This window comes from Tachypleus tridentatus, chromosome 7 (assembly GCF_004210375.1).
Source record: "Tachypleus tridentatus isolate NWPU-2018 chromosome 7, ASM421037v1, whole genome shotgun sequence".
Taxonomy (NCBI): Eukaryota; Metazoa; Arthropoda; class Merostomata; order Xiphosura; family Limulidae; genus Tachypleus; species Tachypleus tridentatus.
In genome coordinates this window covers 126,866,113-126,887,842 of record NC_134831.1, presented here as the reverse complement: position 1 = coordinate 126,887,842, position 21,730 = coordinate 126,866,113, and positions in this window count along the sequence as shown.

Here is a 21,730-nt window from a genome sequence, read left to right as displayed (position 1 = left end):
GCAATCACTCATACACATAAAAGGAATTCTCACAGATTGGTTTTTTTGTTGATAACTGGAATATAATACAATGTCATAGTTAAAATATATATGTAAAAAACTGCTGGTTTGAGTTGACAAAATGTTTTATGTAGAGGAGCGAACAACGGTCGTCGTCAGGTTCACAAAGAAAGAAAGAGGTAACTGACCGATAGCTGACCACATGTTTGAAGGGGGTTGTGTAACTGAGTGAAAGAATGTAGAGCGCGTGCTCAAATGTTTGATTATATTTATTAATATAGGTATAAAGGTGTTCCTTTGTATTGGTTTATTTTGGGCTTGAGTTGTTGTACAAGTAAGGCTTCTTTAATTTTGCGATTGTTTATGTTTCTTTATTTATTTAGTATGTGGGTCTTTTCTATGGTTATGTTGTGTTTATTTGATTTGCAGTGTTTGAAAACGTGTGAAGGTGACTTTTTTGTGTTCTTTGAATCTGGTTTCCATTTTTTCTACTTTTTTATCCAATTTCAAAGTCGTGGCAGTTATCACATTGTATTTTATAAATAATGTTGGTGTGGTGTTTGTCAATGCAGTTTTTACATAGTATAGACCTCAGTTTTGTGCCTGGTTTTTGAATAAATTTGGTATTAACTGGAATGTCATATTTTGTTACTAGTTTTTGCCAAATGTTGGTTATTTGTCTTCTGATATCGGGAATATATGGTATGCAGCAGTATATGGTTTCGTGATTTTTTGATTCGTGAGATATATTTACTTTTTTTTTGTTGATTGATTTTGCTTTATGTCTAGGTGTGTGCGTATAATGTTTTCTACTGTTTGTGGAGGAAACATATTAATGTTGATGAAGTATTGTTTTATTTTGTCTAATTCGTCGTTAATTTTATCTGGTGAGCATAGTTTAATGGCTGTGTTTATTTGGTTTCTTAGTATGTTGAGTTTTTGTTTTGTTTCATGTGCTGAGTCCCAATGAATGTATAGTCCAGTATGGGTGCTTTTTCGGTGGATTTCTGTTTTGAATTGTGTGTCAGTTCTTGTAATTTTGAGGTTAAGATATGATATTTGATTGCTTTCTTCCTGTTCACAAGTGAAGTTAATGTTGGGATGTATAGAGTTAATGTGATTGAAAAAAATTAAGTATGTGTTATCTAGATTTGAATCCCACAACCGTGTCATCTACATATCTGTATCAGTATAGTGGTGGATGTAATGCTGTGTTAATTGCTTGCGTTTCAACTTGTGTCTTAAAAATATCGGCTAGAACTGGTGATACTGAGTTGCTTATTCTTAGGGCATTTGTTTGTATATAGTTGTGGTTGTCGAGCGTAAAGTTTGTCTTCATCATGGTGTATTTTATGACGGCTGCTAATTTGTTGCTGGGAATGTCTATTGATGAGTTAGGGTCTCGAATATACAGTTCTAACGCTATCTTGGAGGCTTCAGCGGTTGGGACTTCTGTAAAGAGGGATATAGCATCGAAACTGGCCATTAAGGCTTCATGATTAAGTTGATTAAGATTAAACTAGAAATTAAAAGAGACTTTGATGAATAACCTGGCTGTTGTTACATATTTGGAGAATGCCCATGTGTATTTACCAAGATTGTAATTAAATGATACATATGTGAACATTATTGGTCGTAATGGACAATCTGGGTTATGAGGTTTGGAGATGCCGTACATTTGTGGTTTGCGTGAGTCGGTTTTACGTAAATAGGAATAAAGTGTTTTTGAAACTGTGTTGGCTTTTTTCATTTTTCGTAGTATTTTGTTTAGTTGCGTTTCGTGTGTCTTTGTTGGATTTGTGTGTATTGGTTTAAATTTGTTTGTGTCTGTTAGAATGTTCTTCATTTTTTGGATGTATTCATTCGTGTTCAATATGACTATAACGTTTGCTTTATCTGTTTTCAGTATTTTTATGTTTTTGTCTTGTTTTAGGTTTTTAATGGACTTAATGTCTCTGTTTGTAAGATTGTTTTTTAGCTTTCTGTTTTGTGAAATTATGTTGATGGTTTTGCGAGAAACGTCCTTGAAAATATCGTTTAAGATGTTGGTTTTAGGTCTTTATTAATTTTTTCTGGGAATTTTTCCTGTGGAATGTCAATAAAATTGTCCAAGTTGTCTTCTTTCTGTTGATTGCTTTCGGTTGTTTTCTTGTTTTTGTTTTCTGTAGAAAGTATCACAAGTCTTCTCGCTAGGTCTTCCAAACATGTCTTAATTTTTAAGATTGGGATGTATCTGGGTGCTATTGCGAAGTTAAGTACTTTGTTAAGTAGATGTATCTCGTCTGTATTTAATTGTTGGTCGGATCTGTTAGTTATGAGGTTAGTCAACGGTTTGTCATGTTAGTGTCCTTTCTGTTGTTTACATCTTAGTTTCTCTAGTATTTTTTCTTTGTTCCTTTACGATCATATGAGTTTCTACCGTTAATAGTGGTGTAATGTATGTTAGCTCAGACATAATGGTTACATACATAAGATGATCGAAACGTTGTTCGCTCCTTTACATAGTACGTTCTCTATCCATACCAGCCGTTTTTACATATATATTTTTCTCCACAAGTGGGTTTTCTCGTCATCACTGAATGTTATATTTATCCACTATTTTGTGTTCAGATAGGCTACACAGGTAAAATGGAAAAAAAATGGAGTTTAATGAGCGACAATACAGGTGTTATCATACTGGATTATTAATAATCAACAATACAGGTGTTATCATACTGGATTATTAATAATCAAGAATACAGGTGTTGCTATATTGGATTATTAATAATCGTCAATACAAGTGTGGTCATATTGGATTTTTAATAATCAACAATACAGATGTTGTCATACTGGATTATTAATAATCGACAATCAAGTGTTGTCATATTGGATTATTAATAATCGACAATAGAGGTGTTGTCATATTGGATTATTAATAGTCGACAATACAGATGTTGTCATGTTGGATTATTAATAATCGACAATACAGATGTTATCATATTGGATTATTAATAATCGACAATCATGTGTTGTCATATTGGATTATTAATAATCGACAATACAGATTTTGTCATATTGAATTATTAACAATCCTCAATACATGTGTTATCATACTGGATTATTAATAATCGACAATACAGATGTTGTCATATTGGATTATTAATAATCGACAATATAGATGGTGTCATATTGGATTATTAATAATCGACAATACAGGTGTTATCATACTGGATTATTAATAATCAACAATACAGGTGTTATCATACTGGATTATTAATAATCGACAATACAGGTGTTGCTATATTGGATTATTAATAATCGTCAATACAAGTGTGGTCATATTGGATTTTTAATAATCAACAATACAGATGTTGTCATACTGGATTATTAATAATCGACAATCAAGTGTTGTCATATTGGATTATTAATAATCGACAATAGAGGTGTTGTCATATTGGATTATTAATAGTCGACAATACAGATGTTGTCATGTTGGATTATTAATAATCGACAATACAGATGTTATCATATTGGATTATTAATAATCGACAATCATGTGTTGTCATATTGGATTATTAATAATCGACAATACAGATTTTGTCATATTGAATTATTAACAATCCTCAATACATGTGTTATCATACTGGATTATTAATAATCGACAATACAGATGTTGTCATATTGGATTATTAATAATCGACAATATAGATGGTGTCATATTGGATTATTAATAATCGACAATACAGATGTTATGATATTGGATTATTAATAATCGACAATACAGGTGTTATCATACTGGATTGTTAATAATGGACAATACAAGTGTGGTCATACTGGATTATTAATAATCGACAATACAGATGTTGTCATATTGGATTATTAACAATCGACAATACATGTGTTATCATACTGGATTATTAATAATCGACAATACAGATGTTGTCATATTGGATTATTAATAATCGACAATACAGACGTTGTCATATTGGATTATTAATAATCGACAATCAGATGTTGTCATATTGGATTGTTAATAATGGACAATACAGGTGTTGTCATACTGGATTATTAATAATGAACAAAACAGTTGTTGTCATATTGGATTATTAATAATCAACAATACAGGTGTTGTCATATTGGATTATTAATAATCAACAATACAGATGTTGTCATACTGGATTATTAATAATGAACAAAACAGTTGTTGTCATATTGGATTATTAATAATGAACAATACAGGTGTTGTCATACTGGATTATTAATAATGAACAAAACAGTTGTTGTCATATTGGATTATTAATAATCAACAATACAGATGTTGTCATACTGGATTATTAATAATGAACAATACAGGTGTTATAATACTGGATTATTAATAATCCACAATACAGGTGTTGTTTTTCAGGGTTATCAATAATCGACTATGAGTAACATTTAACAAATTTCTCTACTTGTGATATCCACTCGCAAGGTACGAAACAAAGAGTAGCAGAGGTATTCATCTGCAGGTAGAACTGATAAAGTGTTTGATTTCATCCATGGGAAAACATTGGAAAAATAACCTTTGAAACGCAGATATCACGAAGAAGATACACTATCAATAGAATGTATGGAAACACTGCTGAAAATATCTTGTAAAATCAAACTACATGTTGATCCCAAGTGGTTCACGTATACTAGTGAAAACCTTCAGAAAACAAATAACACCAAATGTTGCATAAAGATTCAATATGTATTTATTCTTTGTTTTAAATACGTACCTTTACACAACCCTATCAAAATACTTAAGATCCACAAATGTACCACATATACTGTAATTGAGCCGAGGAACGTGTCTCTTTTATTGACATTTCTTCAGAAAAGCATTTCATCAGTTTAAAAATGCGGCCACTCTTCGTGTATCATCACTGAGTGGGAAAGGGCACGTATACGTGAAGAGGTGTATTATGCACTGGTGAATATACGTATCATTCTTCCACGAGATCTATGGAGGAAAAGACACGAATGCGCAATACCATATCAATAAAACCTTTTCCCGTATTTTAATTATTTCCTAACGTATTTACAGCTGTAGGCATGTAAAAATAGTAACTTTTATATATTTTCGTATGTCATATACCAGCGACTCAAAAACCCTTTCGTTCAATATAAGAACTAGCCAACTGAGTTGCACACGTGTGAAGCTTAACCTTTGGTTTTAAGTACTATTTGCAAACGCTTTTGATTTCGAAATAATTAATGGACAAATTAAAATTAATTAAGAACACCTAAAGACCAGAGCAAGTTTTATCACTATTACTGGTTTCATTATTTTATGTCAGTTATGCATGAACCAGAGAGCTATTTTTTTACATATCGTTGAGTTATATTCTATTATTTATTTAATGTTAGTTTCATTAGCATTTAGTTTGTTTTGAATTTCGTGCAAAACTGTACGAGGGCTATCAGCGCTAGCCGTTCCTAATTTAGCAGTGTAAGATTAGAGGGAAGGCAGCTAGTCATCACCACCCACGGCCAACTCTTGGGCTACTCTTTTACCAACGAATAGTGGGATTGACTGTCACATAATAACGCCGCCACGGCTGAAAGGACGAGCATGTATGGCGCGACGGGGATTCGAATCCGCGATCCTCAGATTACGCGTCAAGCGCCGTAACCCACCTGGCTATGTCGGGCCCCTCCGATTTGTAGTTCCGTTGTTTTGTTTTATGTTATTATTACGTTCCATTCGGATAAACTGCATAAGACATGACTCAGGATCTGTGAGTAAATAAAATAATCTAAATTGATTTGTTTGTTTGGATAAGCACAAAGCTACTCGAAGGCTATCTGCGCTCTGCCCACCATGGGTATCGAAACCCGGTTTCTAGAGGTATAAGTCGCAAACACATGTACATTGAAACTGTTTCGAATGAATTTTTCAAAGTGCAGCTAGTGACATTTTATGGAACCTTTGCTGTCACACATGTTAATAACTTTAAATAATAACAATCATGATAACTTGTTATTTGTGCATTGTTATTAAACGAACGTCTTCATAACGTATCAAATAAAAACTCTCATTTGATCTAAACATAAAAAACATTCCTTAGATAATACGCACCCTAGATAATGCATCTATACGGTTTATTAGACTAACCTTTAACATTAATTAATAGCAACACCGATGAGTCTGCATGTGATTGTACCACTTGCAAAGCATGTCACTCTTATATTCATATTTACTGCTCAGTTATTCGAATTCCAGACGTTAAATGGAACCGTACTCGTGATAGGCGACGTTTGTGTATCCTTTGTGACGGATTTACTATTATACAATTATTTTACTACCGATGTTTATGTAAGTTAAATGTATATGTAAAAATTCATGTCACTTATATTCTTAAAACTGCATTGGGAAATTCCCGCCTATTCACTAAAGTTGTAGAAGATTCTCGAGTGTAAGAATCAACAATGTACGATGTGTGTGTGTGTATATATATATATATGTACTATGGACTACCAGTATTGTTGCCTTAGCTAAAATTTTTAGAAACACTCCTCTGAAATTTATTAAAGGTAACCAACGAACGTGAAGAGACAGTTTTTATGTCGTTGGTTTACTACAATTGGTATGCTCGGAAGCAGTAACTGGAAACTATAGATATTGAAACAGGAACGTTTATAAATTTCAAACATAAAAAACTTCTTAACTTCAGCGTATTCATACTGGTCATTAATATTTTTACGAAGATATTATATAACTCGGTGAAAACTCGACTGTCATCGGTGGAGAGCTAGCTAGCTTCCTGTCAAGAGAATAGTGCCTGTATCAACTCGAAATTAATTCGTTCGTCAAGAAACAGTTTCAGACCAGACAGAAAATTCAATGTTGTTTGTAAGTTTGTGAAACTTTCATATATAAATTATTATACATTGTTTTATTTTTTGTATATTAAAATATAAGTTTGTGCTAAGAAAAAAAAAAAAAATAGTGTGTATCAATCTTGCTGGCAAATATCTTAAATAATTAACTTCCAAATTTAAATTACAAGTAAAGTCAGTTTCAGACTATTTCAAATTGTAATAAGTAACATGACAAACTGGAGGCTTGTCCGTGAGGAACCGTCATACTTAACGTGACAAACTGGGCGCTCATCTGAAATACATTGTTTCACGTAGCATCCCGCTAAGGGGCGCCACCCGAAAGGGCGCTAAAATTGATATTTCACTTAACGGTTCTTGTTTATTTTACAGGGATTCTGCGCTTGGACAGGGTAAAGGAAGGACATACCTCTGAAAGGCTCTAGATTTCTACGTGTTATATTTTGCTTCATATTTTGTTAGTGTTTTTACTTTTCACTTCGAATTTTAGTTTTACGCCAGTAGACAGAAGACCTTATTTGAATTGGCCCAAGACAGGAAATACCCCTTCGCTAAACAACGAGGCGACATGCCGGTCGGGGAGTCGGAGACCAGGGAAAGCGATGTAGCGTCTGAGACTGAGGGAGCAAGCCCGTCTGTTTCAGGGACAAAAAGTAAGTCTAGTGACTGTGGCCAAACAGATAATGATAATTTAAAATTAAAATCTTTAATGTTCATAGCCGAAAAAGAACTAAAAGCTAAGTTAACGCCGGTTAAAGAAAATACTGTAAGGACTCGAAAAAACGAAAACTAGTAAAGATATTATGATTTCAGCATGTGAAGACAATGTACCTAAGACTACGGTTATAGACTTTAATATGCCAAAACTAGCAGTACTAGCAACCCAAACCCCACCCTGGATATTCAAAAACAAACATGTTCAGACAAAGACGAAGTTCTTTCTGACGACGAAGGCTTCACGCTTGTGCAGACTCGAAGTCAGAAAAAACAAATTAAACAAAGAACAACCACCACAGACACACATACACAAATCGCACCAAAATCACCTAAGCACGCAGTTATAATCCAAGGAGTTCCTGGTAGTTACAACCAACCACAATTGGCCAAAGAAATATACAGGTGCAAACCTAATACAAAGATTACTAATATTAAGCGTCTGCCCAGAGGCGGTGTTCTGGTTCAAGGACAGGAACCCGCTGACTTAAACAGTCTACTAAAAGCTTGGCCTGCAGACGCATTCAAAACAGGAAGCATTACAATACACCTACCAGGAACTAAACCAACACCGAAATCTTTTGTGATACGAGGTGTACATAATTCAATAGACATAGAAGACGTTAAGGAAGAGTTAAGTACACAAAACATAAAACACATTTCAGTTGAGCGTATAATTTCAAATATTACTAAAAGACCCACAAACCTAATCAAAGTAGTCACAGACAACAGCCAGGATATTACACAATTCATAAATAATGGTATCACTATGTGGTATCATAAGTACACAGTGGAACAAACAAAACACCAGCAGTGGTTGTCACACAGTGCTACCAATGCCAAAGGTTTGGACATGTAGCAGCAGCATGCCAAGCAAATGCGCGTTGTGTGGGCTGTGGGGAGAATCACCACATTACACATTGTACAAAACAGAACCCCAAACCCAAATGCTGCAATTGTGGGGAAGAACACACGGCAAATTATAAAGGTTGCCAGAAATATAAATCCATAAAAACACACTTATACGAAATTAAAAATCCCAACATGAACAAGCCGCCACCACCACGAACAATTAAGGAACCCACACCTACCACTCCAGCACCACAAAGTACAACTACACAGACAAACACATACGCTGCAGTGGTTAAAATTCATCATCCCGACATGAAAACCATTACCAAGTGAAGAGGAAATACCAAAACCACCTCAAAATACACAACCGACAACAATTGAAACAACATTGACAACTGCCATAACTTCCACCTTCTCGGAAATAATGGCAGAATATACAAATCCCACAAACACCAACAGTCTCACAGACATAATTGTTAAAATCATATTGAAAAACATACACAAGTTCATGCCGCAAATTTTAACCTCCATCATAAACTCTACTAGACATGGATAACTTCACAGTTCTACACATCAATATCCAGGGTGCTCTTGCTTCCAAGAAACATGAGATTGAAGATACAACAAGCTCCATAAAACCTGATGTAATCATAATTAGTGAAACTCTTCTATATAACTACCATAGATTTAAATTAAACGGCTACTCTACTATTAGACATGACAGGAAGGATAATAGAGATCCAAACAGAGGTCTTTTATTATTGTATAAGACTGAACTTATAGTTCAGGAACTTACTATCCCTTCCAGTAATGAATCTATAGTTATTAATGTAAAAACGCAAAATCAGACAGACGTTACTGTGGCGGGCATCTACTGCTCGCCTAGTACCGTGTTAGATGTAAATCTATTGAATATATTGTATAATAGCAACTGTAATCTTATTATTATCGGCGACCTAAACAGTAAACATATAGCATTCAACTGTCGTTGCTCAAACGCAAATGGCAAATTACTCTATCAATTTCTGGACGAATCAAACATGACTTTATTAAACGATGCAACACCGACACATATCTCGTACGCACATGGCACCAGTGAAATACTGGACCTATGCCTGTGTTCGTCAAATATGAGTCGCAAATTCATAAATTTTCATGTTGGTCACGATATAGATAGTGACCACCTTCCAGTTTGGTGTATCTTCAATCTCACCCCCACTTAAATAAAATCATAGTGAGAGACCAACTGAACTACAAAAAAGCTAATTGGCCAGTTTTCCAAACTATATTAAATGAAACCTTACCTCCAGAAGTACTACATATTGCCGCGGACGCATCAGATATAGATGCATACTGTCATATCATCTCTGAGTGTCTAAAACATGCAGCCAACAGTTCGATACCGAAACAAAAACACTTCACAACAACTCATTCATGGCAACCACATAAAGATATAATACACTTAATTAAAAAACAGACGTATACTCCGCAGACAGTACATTCAAAATCGCAACCCCACACTTAAAACTCAGATAAACACAATAAGAAATAAAATACGAAACTTAATCAGACAACAGAAACAAGAAAACTGGGACACCTTCTGTTCCGATCTAAATCATAAAACTGATCCTAAACAATTCTGGACACATTTGAAAAGATTTACAAACACAGGAACAACAAACACAGTATATCCACCACTGGAACTGGATGGAGAAACAGCATACACTAACACAGAAAAAGCCGAGATATTTAAAAACACCTAGAAAACACGTTCAAAACACATCATGAACCAGACATGAACAGATACTTTTATAATACAGTCACAAACTTTATTGACCAAAACAGAAGCATTTTACACCTAAATTTCCAGTCAACAATATTACACACCAAGAAAAACAAAAGACTGGAGCACTCATCAACTGGTAAAACATATCACTGTTACAGAAGTAGTAACTGCTATTAAAAAACACAAAAAACAAAGCTCCTGGAGAAGATGGTATTCAAGCTATCCTCCTAAAACAAGGCACTCAGAGATTATATGAACACCTAACAGCGTTATTTAATCTCTCACTATCAGCTGGATATATCCCCGTTTCTTGGAAGGAAGCAATAGTATTAATGTTCCAGAAAGAAGGAAAGTCATGAATAAACCAAACAACTACCGCCCGATTAGCTTAACCAGTTGTATTGGCAAAGTATTAGAGAGGATAATTAGTAATCGTCTGTCAGTTTACTTAGAAGAAAATTCAAAATTACCAGAAATTCAAAACGGATTTCGAAAACCGCCAAACTACAGACCACCTGATTCGACTTACAGAATCAATTACCGACAGCTTCAACAAAAAAAGAATGCACTGTAGCTTGCTTTCTCGACATTGAGAAAGCATTTGACACAGTGTGGCATAACGGCTTAAGACATAGATTGCTTGAAATGGCAATACCCCAGGAAACTATTCGCTGGCTGTCCAACTTCCTGGATAACAGAATGTGTAAAGTAAATGTAAATGGGGCCCACTCAGGGTCCTTTTCACCCGAAGCAGGAGTCCCGCAGGGAGGGGTTGTTAGCCCTATATTATTTATCATGTACGTGAGTAATATGCTCTGTCGGACCTAAATTTAGGTTATGCATCACAGTTCGCTGACGATGTAGCAGTCTGGAAAAGTGCCCCCACTCCGTCAATAGCAGCAACGAACCTACAACCAGTCCTAAATAACATCGAAGAATACTGCCAGAAATACAGAATCAAAATTAATATTCCAAAAACCCAAGTCATAGTATTCAGCAGACTGAATAAGCTGAAAAAAGATCCACCAAAACTCTATATGAATGGATCACTTTTACTGACTGCTACTTCTGCTAAATTTCTAGGTCTAACCTATGACTCAAAATTAACGTGGCTACCACATATTAAAATGTACTGATACGAATCTGGAAAAGAGCAAACTATGCAAGAAGTCTTTCAGGTAAAATCCAAGGAACATCACCAGACAACATACTTAAAATCTACAAAACGTACATTAGACCAACAATAGAATATGCATCACCTGCCTGGATTAACATAGCACCCACACATGTACAGAAACTTCAACGTATACAAAATTCTGTACTAACTTCAGCATACAAAGTACCACGTAGCACCTCAACCACATTCATGCACAAGTATGCAAACATAGATACAATAGCTGAAAGACTCTTGCATAATTCTCTAAAATATTTCAATAAGAATTGGCACAAAAATGACTTAATGTGTGATCTCGACAGATATCACGTACATGATGTAAATGGTACTAAATACCTCTCCCTTTTAACATATATTTAAGAAATGTAACACAAGCTGGCCACTATGCACTAGACACTTAGTCCTTGTTTCTTTTATTTTTATAATTATTATTTTCTTTTTTTTAATCATTATTATTATTTTTATTTTCTTCTCTTTTGAATTATTATTCAAGTATCGAATAATAATAATTATTATTACTTTCTTTTCTGTGTGAGTGTTTGTGTTACTACAAGTAGTAGTAGCATTCTCTCAATCGAGAAAAAGGAGAAAAAATACAAAAAAAAAATATATATATATATGAAAATACAAAAAAAAATTAAATGGGAAAAAAAAACCAAAAAAAAAAAACTCCTTGTTCGTCCATGCATGGACTGAGCCCTGAAATGGACCTGAGTATGATGTTATACTTTTACTCTGGCCCAAAGCTTTAAAAAAAAAAAAAAACCCTAAAGACAGACGCTATAATCGTTCGGGAGGGAGGAAGAGGTCAAATGTACCTGACCCTCCTGGGTATTTAACAACATCAATACCCAAATACCCACACAGTCAAACTTTATTTTACAGGGGCGCGGAATACAAAGTTCATACAGGCTACAATTTTACTAGATGTCGCTTCTGTTTCAATATCTATAACTGACAACACATAAAATACATATCCGTGATCTAAAGACAACAGGAACCATGTGTTATTTAAAGGAAAGACATATATTGACTTTATTGACACATAAAGATTCTTATTACTTCTCATCATTGATAATAACTAAGAACAGGAAAACAATAACATATTTGACTTGAAATTATATTAATTAAAAACTGATCTCCTGAATATCCCAACACGAGTCTTCTAAAACAACATAAAAACAGTTAATTTGTTATAAAAAAGTTGGTTTGTTGTTGCTGTTTTGTTTTTGGTTGTTCTTTTAGTCCATACAAAGTTACATAACGGCTGCATGCGTAAGGTCGATCCTACTTTTGAATTTAATAGAAGAGATGAAAGGTTACTAGTCGATAGCCGTTTTAGAATGCACTTATTGAAATGCAAAGCTTTTAATAATATCTATTGAAGTAATAGTTGGGAACATTTTAATAGGGTGTCACTTAATATTTGAAAGTTCCAAACTGTTATATGAGAGAAGTTAAGATATAAGTTTTTAATAATTACAATTTTATTGAAGAAATTATTATTTAAACTTGTGCACTACCTACTTGAAAAAAAAATATATTTTTTTTCCACTTAGTTGTATAAAGTATGGTATTTTTTTTTACAAAACATGTGATTTAAAACATACAATCCAATAATTTTTATAAAACATAATAATTTAACTGCCTGTAATGTCAGGCAACTACCTTTCTCAAACAAACTTTAATAGCGTTAGAAAATGTTTGTTTGGACATTCTTCATAACTCCAAATCTAATGGATCTGACATGGTTAAGGCACACGACTCGTAATCAGAGAGTCGTGGTTTCGAATCCCCGTCACACCAAACACGCACGCCCTTTCAGCCGTGGAGCGTTATAATGTTACGGTCAGTCCTTCTATTCGTTGGTAAAAGAGTATACCAACGGTTGGCGGTGGTTGGTGATGACTAGAAAGACTTTCCTATCGTCTTATACTGCTAAATTAGGGACGGCTAGCACAGATAGCCCTCGACTTTCTTTTCACGAAATTAAAAAACAAACCAAACCATATCTAATATGTAAACTCCAGTTAGACTTGACACCTATTATTACTGTAGCTTTAATAGTACGTGCATTTACTTATTAAATTAACCATGTTCACCAAGGAAAGTAACAAACAGTGAAGTATTTTAGTCAGTAGCGAAAAAGAAACAAAAACACTGTATTAATAAAGTCTGTTACTAAAGTCAATGGCCAGGCATGGCCAAGCGCGTAATGCGCGCGACTCGTAATCCGAGGGTCGCAGGTTCGCGCCCGCGTCGCGCTAAACATGCTCGCCCTCCCAGCCGTGGGGGCGTTATAATGTGACGGTCAATCCCACTATTCGTTGGTAAAAGAGTAGCCCAAGAGTTGGCGGTGGGTGGTGATGACTAGCTGCCTTCCCTCTAGTCTTACACTGCTAAATTAGGGACGGCTAGCACAGATAGCCCTCGAGTAGCTTTGTGCGAAATTCCAAAAGAACAAACAAAACAAATAAACTAAAGTCAATACTATTTATAACAGCTTCTTTTCTGTTGCTTGAATTTTTAATTTAAATTGTTTATCATGATTTTGTTTGCAGAAAAAACGAATTATAAACATTCTTTTGTTTTTCTCTATTTGGTAAACGTTAACATTTGTGTGTTATCTAACCAACCGTGTATCGCTCTCAGTGTTATATAATAAACATTAATGTACCGTGATATGTATTTTCCGATAATGTATTCGGCACCATTTCAGTCAAACTTATCGCCTGAGCTACTTGGGGGCGAAGGGTCATCCGTAAGACCTCTTTTTCTATATAATGCATATTAAGGTCTTAATTTCGAGTGTATTAACAGTATAATATGAAAATAAGTTACGATGGCCGAAAAATCATCATTGGTATTGAAACAAATACTGAATTTTCCTTTCAAACTAAACAAAAAACAGAAAAAAACCAAACAATTCTCATTTTCCACTCAGATTACAGAAACTGTACACACTCAATCGCACACAAAGATAAATATTAACGTACGTTTATCTACACAAAAGAACTAGCTAATAAGAAAAACCTTGAGACACTTTTGGTATCTATATCATGACTGTACTTGTATTGTGACATCAACAATACATCACGCAATAAAATGACGCATGTTTCTTTTATCTTTCATAAAGCCTCACTGCATATAATGGTTTTTTTTTTTAAATGTTATCACAATTTTTATCTAAAAGCTTGATTGTGAACATTCTCTTCTAGCATAACCAATAAATAAAAACGCGCCTATGTCTTGAAAGGCAACATGCTATGATATAAATTACTGCTTGTTACAAGTAAAGTAAACGGATAAATTAATATAATAATAATAACTAACTGTTGAACAGTTTTATTTACACTAGAAACCCGATGAACGGCTGTTGCCCGAAACTTTGCTTTCGTGTTTACCAATAAAAATATTTTAACTCTGCAAGTTTTTCACTATAGTTTTCTTTTCCTATATAAATATGCCCGGCATGGCCAAGCATGTTAAGGCGTGAGACTCGTAATCTGAGGGCCGCGAGTTTGCATCCCCGTCGCGCCAAACATGCTTGACCTTTCAGCAGTGGGACCATAATAATGTTACGGTCAACCCCACTATTCGTTGTTAAAAGAGTAGCCCAAAAGTTGGCGGTGGGTGGGGATGACTAGCTGCCTTCCCTCGAGTCTTACACTGCTAAATTATGGACGGCTAGCGCAGATAGCCCTCGAGTAGCTTTGTGCGAAATTCAAAAAACAAACAAACAAACAATCCTATATAAATGAATATTTAAAAAGTCGAAAATAAAGCATACTATTGAAAGCACGCATAAAATATGTAAAAACTTAGTATTGAATTTAATTCGTATAATTTAATAGTACGTAAGTTAAATGATATAAAAAAATACACAACCAGCTGCTTCAGATGGCATTTGATAAACATTAGAATATCAGACAAATAACGACTATATCTTTCCAAAATGGCAGAAACAATGGACTGTTTCTCATTATTACAAGTATTTGAAATTTGAACCTGAAACTATCCTTTCTAATTACTTTTTTGTGTATATTATCTGTGTAAAGTTAACCATACAGGCAATGCAAAGCATTGTAACAGCGTATATACTGATCCCCGGAATTTTGTTCTAAGATTTACTGGAGAAAAAAGGATCAGATCAGCTATAAATTTCAGATCAAAGAAAATAAGTGTCTTGAATTTGAACTATTATGTATGGGTGCACATAAGTATGACGAACCATGCACCTGCTTACGACTGATAAAAACGTACGGTTAACATATAACGCTCTTTGTAACTGTTAAAAACATATACATTATATAAGTAATTCCAGACATCATGGAATTTTATGTAGGCTGATACGACACCTGGAAACAACAAAAGCATATAATCCAATACACCATAGGATCCAGTAATCATTCAAGATTGTTGTGACTGGCAATCTGGATGTTTTGTTTTAAAAGAGTGGGTGAACACTTATAATGTACCTTTATACATATTGGTTTATAGTTTGTTTTATTATGTACAATAACAACAATACAAAATAACAACCGTTATGTCAGTGATAAAGAACGGAACCTATATTTTACGACACGTTTTATTTTTCAAAATTCAGATATAATATCCTAAACCATTTCAAATTAACATAAACATGCAATTTCTTTCATTTTTACCCTTCGATAAATTTTGTTTCTACTTTGTTGTTAGGTTTGTTGGGTTTTTTTCGGGGAAATCGACTCCAGATTTTAGAAGTATAGATCATAAACTTGCTGTTGACCTCCCGTCTGGAGCCAAGTGAGTAATGACTTACAGTGAAAATCACTTTCAATGTGATGATTCAAAGGTCAAATTAATTTAAAAATTAATACAATAAGTAATCTAACTAAAATAATAAAGTTGCATGACTATGCTTTAAAACACTACTGTCTAGTACAACAGAAGTGTTCAACATTACCTTTGAAACACTACTGTCTAGTACAGCTGAAGTGTTCGACATTACCTATGAAACACTACTGTCTAGTACAGCTGAAGTGTTCGACATTACCTATGAAACGCTACTGTCTAGTACAACTGAAGTGTTCGACATTACCTATGAAACACTACTGTCTAGTACAACTGAAGTGTTCGACATTACCTATGAAACATTACTGTCTAGTACAGCTGAAGTGTTCGACATTACCTATGAAACACTACTGTCTAGTACAACTGAAGTGTTCAACATTACCTTTGAAACACTACTGTCTAGTACAGCTGAAGTGTTCGACATTATCTTTGAAACACTACTGTCTAGTACAACTGAAGTGTTCGACATTACCTTTGAAACACTACTGTCTAGTACAGCTGAAGTGTTCAACATTACCTTTGAAACACTACTGTCTTGTACAACTGAAGTGTTCAACATTACCTTTGAAACACTGCTGTCTTGTACAACTGAAGTGTTCGACATTACCTTTGAAACACTGCTGTCTTGTACAACTGAAGTGTTCGACATTACCTATGAAACACTACTGTCTAGTACAGCTGAAGTGTTCGACATTACCTATGAAACGCTACTGTCTAGTACAACTGAAGTGTTCGACATTACCTATGAAACACTACTGTCTAGTACAACTGAAGTGTTCGACATTACCTTTGAAACACTACTGTCTAGTACAACTGAAGTGTTCGACATTACCTTTGAAACACTACTGTCTAGTACAGCTGAAGTGTTCAACATTACCTTTGAAACACTACTGTCTTGTACAACTGAAGTGTTCAACATTACCTTTGAAACACTGCTGTCTTCTACAACTGAAGTGTTCGACATTACCTTTGAAACACTGCTGTCTTGTACAACTGAAGTGTTCGACATTACCTTTGAAACACTGCTGTCTTGTACAGCTGAAATGTTCAACATTACCTATGAAACACTACTGTCTAGTACAGCTGAAGTGTTCAACATTACCTTTGAAACACTGCTGTCTTGTACAACTGAAGTGTTCGACATTACCTTTGAAACACTACTGTCTGGTACAGCTGAAGTGTTCAACATTACCTTTGAAACATTACTGTCTGGTACAGCTGAGTGTTCGACATTACCTATGAAACACTACTGTCTGGTACAACTGAAGTGTTCAACATTACCTTTGAAACACTACTATCTTGTACAACTGAAGTGTTCAACATTACCTTTGAAACACTGCTGTCTAGTACAGCTGAAGTGTTCGACATTACCTTTGAAACACTACTGTCTGGTACAACTGGAGTGTTCGACATTACCTTTGAAACACTACTGTCTTGTACAACTGAAGTGTTCGACATTACCTTTGAAACACTACTGTCTGGTACAGCTGAAGTGTTCGACATTACCTTTGAAACATTACTGTCTAGTACAGCTGAAGTGTTCGACATTACCTTTGAAACACTACTGTCTAGTACAACTGAAGTGTTCAACATTACCTTTGAAACACTACTGTCTAGTACAACTGAAGTGTTCGACATTACCTATGAAACACTACTGTCTAGTACAACTGAAGTGTTCGACATTACCTATGAAACACTACTGTCTAGTACAACTGAAGTGTTCGACATTACCTATGAAACACTACTGTCTAGTACAACTGAAGTGTTCAACATTACCTTTGAAACACTGCTGTCTAGTACAACTGAAGTGTTCAACATTACCTTTAAAACACTACTATCTTGTACAACTGAAGTGTTCAACATTACCTTTAAAACACTGCTGTCTAGTACAGCTGAAGTGTTCGACATTACCTTTGAAACACTACTGTCTAGTACAGCTGAAGTGTTCAACATTACCTTTGAAACACTACTGTCTTGTACAACTGAAGTGTTCAACATTACCTTTGAAACACTGCTGTCTTGTAGAACTGAAGTGTTCGACATTACCTTTGAAACACTGCTGTCTTGTACAACTGAAGTGTTCGACATTACCTTTGAAACACTACTGTCTAGTACAGCTGAAGTGTTCAACATTACCTTTGAAACACTGCTGTCTAGTACAGCTGAAGTGTTCGACATTACCTTTGAAACACTACTGTCTAGTACAACTGAAGTGTTCGACATTACCTTTGAAACACTACTGTCTAGTACAGCTGAAGTGTTCAACATTACCTTTGAAACACTACTGTCTTGTACAACTGAAGTGTTCAACATTACCTTTGAAACACTACTGTCTAGTACAGCTGAAGTGTTCGACATTACCTTTGAAACACTGCTGTCTTGTACAGCTGAAGTGTTCGACATTACTTTTGAAACACTACTGTCTAGTACAGCTGAAGTGTTCGACATTACCTATGAAACACTACTGTCTAGTACAGCTGAAGTGTTCGACATTACCTATGAAACACTACTATCTTGTACAACTGAAGTGTTCAACATTACCTTTGAAACACTACTGTCTAGTACAACTGAAGTGTTCGACATTACCTTTGAAACACTGCTGTCTTGTACAGCTGAAGTGTTCGACATTACCTTTGAAACTACATTTATTTCCCATTTGATTGTTTGTAGAGTATTTAAACCTCTAACAATACATATAATTTCATAAACTTTATAAATTTCGATAGTATTACATGATCAAGAGAGAAAAGACATTTCTTTAAAGAGACGATATATTACATCTTGAATGTCTCATACTTAAGTACTGTAGTAAAAAATACAGTAGAAATTAAACAATGTTGACTTAATTTGGCAAATAGTTCATATGAATACCTAGAACGTTAACTTTAGTGCTAATACTTTGATATATATTATCCAATGTGTTGCGTGTTAAGGGATATTAACAGCTGTGGTAGTCATGCGATAAATGAGGTATTATTAAGACCTTTGTTCCCGCATATGTTCTCATTTGATAAACTACTGGATTTTCAGGTCAACGTTTCATGGTTGAATATAAATCATGAGATACTAACCTGCCAACCTAGTGATATGACGTGTTTGTTCACGTGGATAACGAAAGTGTTTGAGCTTTATAGACCCGGAGAGAATGACAACAAAGTAAACTTGAAAGACAAAAAAATCGACAAGTTTTTGTACATCTTTATTACTGCGAGAGGAAAAATAGTGAGATTAAATAGCAGTTTTTTGAAGTAGAACTATATGTTTTATGAGTAACTGACGTCGACAAACGGTTTTTATTTAGTAGTAGTAAAAGATTTACGACTGGAAACATAAAATCACTTCTATGAGAAATGCATAAAAAATTTCCAGAGAGAGGGCTGATCCCGAGTGCGTAGGCCGAGCACGGAAGTCTATTTGAATTATCATGTATGTTTAGTTTGTAATTCAAATCCAGTTATCTGTTTTGTTGTCGTCTAGCTCTTCATATGAAATAAAGCTATTAAACGTGTTTTAATATTATATTACGTTCTCTAATTTAACTTCCAAGTGCCAGGTGGTTAAGGTGTTCGACTCGTAATCCGAGAGTCGAGAATCCCCGTCACACCAAACATGCTTGCCCTTTCAGCCGGGAGGGCGTCATAATGTAACGATCAATCTCACTATTCGTTGGTAAAAGAGCAGCCCAAAAGTTGGCGGTAGGTGGTGATGACTAGATGCCTTCCCTCTTGTCTTACACTGCTAAATTAGGGATGGCTAGCGCCGATAGCCCTCGTGTAGTTCTGCGCGAAATTTAGAAAGAAACAAACAACCCAACTTCCAAATTTTATCTCATTACACCATAACAGAGCTTACCAAACTATATCGGTTCGGTAATATACAACCTGTCACATTCTATAAATACTTAGTGTTTCGCCAGGAGAGGATTTATTACATTTTGATTAACTAATTTTAACTTTTCACCAATACAGTACCCATAACGTTCTGTGTAACCAGTTTTAGCGTTACAACATTATAGAATGTTGTCCACCAGTGTTAAGCAACCAGTTTTAGGTGTTGAACAATGTAGAATCCATCAATTTTGAGTAACCAGTTTTAGGTGTTGAGCAATGTAGAATCCATCAATTTTGAGTAACCAGTTTTAGGGTTTCGACAATGTAGAACCACTTTACATTTTAAGCAACTAATTCGAACCAGACTTTCTCTGTTTTATGAAGCAAGAGTGCTTACAAAATTAATAACAAACGAATTGTGCTATTTTACTCTCTTATTTGTTTGTTTGTTTTTTGGATTTCTGCACAAAGCTATACGAGAGCTATCTGCGCTAGCTGTCTATAATTTAGCAGTGTAAAAAGGGAAGACAGCTAGTCATCACCACTCATCACCAGCTCTTAGGCTGTTCTGTTACCAAGAAATAGTGAGATTGGCCGTAACAATATAACGTCCCCATGATTGAAAGGGCGAGCAAGGTCCATATGAACTGTTTATATGCGCAATTTCTGATAATTACTCACTCTGGCGAGAACTTTAAACTTATGAAGTTTTTAAAAATAAAACAGGAATTGTACATGAAATAAAGTTTGCTCATCAACAGTCTTCAACTGAGGTTATTTAAACCCAATCATGGAACTCCTCTAGTCTGTAAAATTAAAGGGTAGGATTTTTGCATGTCGTTTATGTAAATGGTTGAAAACCAGAATTCTACGATTCTCCGCTTTCTAGTCGAAGCTCAGACTTTCAACCTATATTCACTCAACATAATTCAACCGATTTTCATGTTGTTAGATTACAGGATTTGGGAAGAAAATATCAACCAGGCTCTCATGTGCAGGCCCGGCATGGCCAAGTGTGTTAAGGCGTTTGACTCGTAATCCGAGGGTCGCGGGTTCGAATCCCGGCCGCACCAAGCATGCTCACCCTTTCAGCCGTGAAAGCGTTGTTATGTGATGGTCAATCCCACTATTCGTTGGTAAAAGAGTAGCCCAAGAGTTGGCGGTGGGTGGTGATGACTAGCTGCTTCTCCTCTAGTCTTACACTGCTAAATTAGGATTGCTAGCGCAAATAGCCCTCGTGTAGCTTTGCGCGAAATTAAAAAAAACAAAACTCTTATGTGTTTTTTAATGAAGCCTACAATAATTTAACGCTTTCATTACTGTTTGAAAACTACCATATTGTTACAAAAATGAGTTTCTAGAAGTAAACATCCAAGTTTTTTGTATTACAGTGTGTTAATCACACAGCATTGTTTAAGAATAAACAAGCAATTTCCTCCGTTCTTGAGACTTTCAAGATATTGGTCAAATCATCATTTTTTATATCTTTAAATAAAATCAGGACCTATATCTTCAGAATGTAACTTCATTAGCTCAATATTGGCCCCCCAGTGTCAGAGCGATATGCCTGCGGACCTACAACGTTAAAAACCGGGTTTCGATACCCGTGGTGGGCAAAGTACAGATAGCTCACTGTGTAGCTTTGTGCTTAATTCAAAACACTGCCCCCCGCTAGTACAGCGGTATGTCTACGGATTT